This window comes from Alosa pseudoharengus, unplaced genomic scaffold (assembly GCF_046254945.1).
Source record: "Alosa pseudoharengus isolate Yale_2024_CS ecotype anadromous, Long Island Sound unplaced genomic scaffold, YU_APseudo_1.1 YU_APseudo_1.1_scf_19, whole genome shotgun sequence".
Taxonomy (NCBI): domain Eukaryota; kingdom Metazoa; phylum Chordata; class Actinopteri; order Clupeiformes; family Clupeidae; genus Alosa; species Alosa pseudoharengus.
This window is the reverse complement of record NW_027468657.1, coordinates 19,411,385-19,413,884: the sequence shown is the minus strand read 5'-3', so window position 1 is coordinate 19,413,884 and position 2,500 is coordinate 19,411,385. Positions and strand designations below refer to the sequence as shown.

The window sequence follows — 2,500 nt, the reverse complement described above, 5'->3', positions numbered from 1 at the left end:
ATATTTAGTATGTATGTTATGATATGCAATATGTTACTATATGTAGTATGTATGTTATGATATGCAATATGTTACGATATGTAGTATGTATGTTATGATATGCAATATGTTACGATATGTAGTAGGTATGTTATGATATGTAATATGTTACGATATATAATATGTTACGATATGTAGTATGTTATGATATATAATATGTTATGATATGCAATGTTACGAGATGTAGTATGTTATGGTATGTAATATGTTATGGTATGTGAACTGTTGAGGTTGGTTAGTTAAACGGGGATGTAATGGCATCACTCTCATTGGGTTCTGCTGTTGCCAGGCATGAAACACAGAGCCGAAGGGCGGAGTTTGCCGTATGTGATATCTGATTGGACAGGGTTTCCGTAATGTAGCAACACACTCCGCATGCAAGGAAATATGGAGTGTGCCATGTTTACGTATGTGGTGACACAAGTGTGTGTGTGTGTATGTGTGTGTGTGTGAGTATGAGCCAGCGGGAGATGGGGCGATCTATATGAGAGGCTCTTAAACATGTCAAAGTGAGCATTAATCACTTGAAGTGTGTGTGTGTGTGTATGTGTGTGTGTGTTGGTGTGTGTGTGTGTGTTGGGTGGAGGGGGTTGTTTGCATGTATTTCTTTGTAAGCCTATGAGTCTATGCGAGTGCATTTGTGTGCATATGGGGCGGTCATAAAAGGAAAAAAGGGACAGGGAAATATTATACATCGTGTGTGTGTGTGTGTGTGTGTGTGTGTGTGTGTGTGTGTGTGTGTGTGTGTGTGTGTGTGTGTGTGTGTGTGTAAGTGTGTGTAATATATGTGCGGGTGTGTATGTGTGTGCATGTTTGTGTGTGTTTTTTATCTGAAATGCTGAACATAAAACATCACATCTGCATTAATGGTTCATCTCCGGGTGCCCACAGCTCTGTGTGTGTGTGTGTGTGTGTGTGTGTGTGTGTGTGTGTGTGTGTCATTTAAACCCTGCTGAAGTGCTAGTCCTCTTCGCAGGAATGGCCTCATGTACCATATGCATTATTTATGGTCTCTTCTACCATCATACCAGCTCAGCAGAGGGAGGGGCCTTTGCGCCTGATGGAACGTGTGTGTGTGTGTGTGTGTGTGTGTGTGTGTGTGTGTGTGTTTAATTCATAGATGCCTGTCTCCACTCCGATGGCACTTAGTTGTTGTTGATTGAAATGGGCAAGGCACAGTGTGTGTGTGTGTGTGTGTGTGTGTGTGTGTGTGTGTGTGTGTGGGTTTAACCCTTAGAACCCGATTGACGCAAAGTGCGTCAAAAAACACACCCTTTCTTCTCTGTTAAATTGCTCCGGAACCGTTCATCGCAGCGAGATGAAACCTTTATTGTATGACAGAGCAGAAGTGGGGCTTTCCAACGAGACCACGCACTTGTCTGTGCGATCAAGTATGAAAATTAAAAAAAATCATGAAATTAAATCAAATTGCATCATATTTACAGCCTATACTTCTCTGCGTTCACCTGCGCACCCATCACTCTCGTTTGAATTACTCGCCAACCCGTGATCGCATAGATATGGCATATCATGTATATCGATCCTTCTGGCTTATAAAAACAGACGAAATGACTGCAAAATAATAACGTCATGTACACAAACCAACGCTGCACTCCCATTACTCTCGTTTGAATTACTCGCGGACCCGTGATCGGATAGATATGCCACGCATGTCAGATGAAAGAGGAGACACAGAGCTATCATTTGATACCAAGTACATCCTTCTGGGTTATGAAACAGACGAAGTGACAGCAAAATAATAACTTCATATAGCTGGACTTACCCCACGTTTTTGTCTGTTTTTGTGGCAAAGCATGTTTATAATCCAACGCTTTCGTGTGTTTCTCTATGGCAAAGCATGTTCATAATCCGGTTTTGAAATCCTAGCAAATTCCTGCATGGCATCCAATTCAAGGCTCACATTGCATCCCAATTTGTTCAACAAAGAAACACCTTTTTTGCCTTTACTTTGTTTATGGCAGTGCAGTATAAAGTTGAGAATCATTATGAGAGCATACACACGCAGGCTTACACGCAAACTCGGGTCAAGTCAGGTCAGATCAGTTCGTGTCACAGATATGGAGCGCATAAAGGTCATTTTTCATCACTAAATAAAAAATGGCATTTATTTCCCTAAATCACACACCACATATTTCTGTAAATTACTCAGCCCCAGAGTATCCCTCCAACATGGCAATTATATTGCCAGATTCAGGACAGTCTGCCCTACACACAAATGAAATGCATGTAGAGCTATGAGCTTGCTGTGGTGAGATACATGACAAAATATAAGAATTTTTATAATACGCTTTTTGTATTTTAATTATTTAAAAATCAAAATAAAATCAATGCCAGTACTAATACTGGATAGCCTAGACTCTGCTAAAAAAAACAATATATGATATGTGTGTGTGGCACTCACAATGACCAGAATAAATCCTTATGAATAAAGGTAGTGAAA

The 2,500-nt window shown here is 40.4% G+C and overlaps 1 protein-coding gene across 1 annotated transcript in view; it reads left to right on the top strand.

Moving 5' to 3' along the window:
• Positions 1-2,500, top strand: part of igdcc3 (immunoglobulin superfamily, DCC subclass, member 3) — a gene marked incomplete at its 5' end in the record, with an annotated part of 75,370 nt that overhangs the window by 31,732 nt on the left and 41,138 nt on the right. The gene's annotated exons all lie outside the window — the stretch shown is intronic.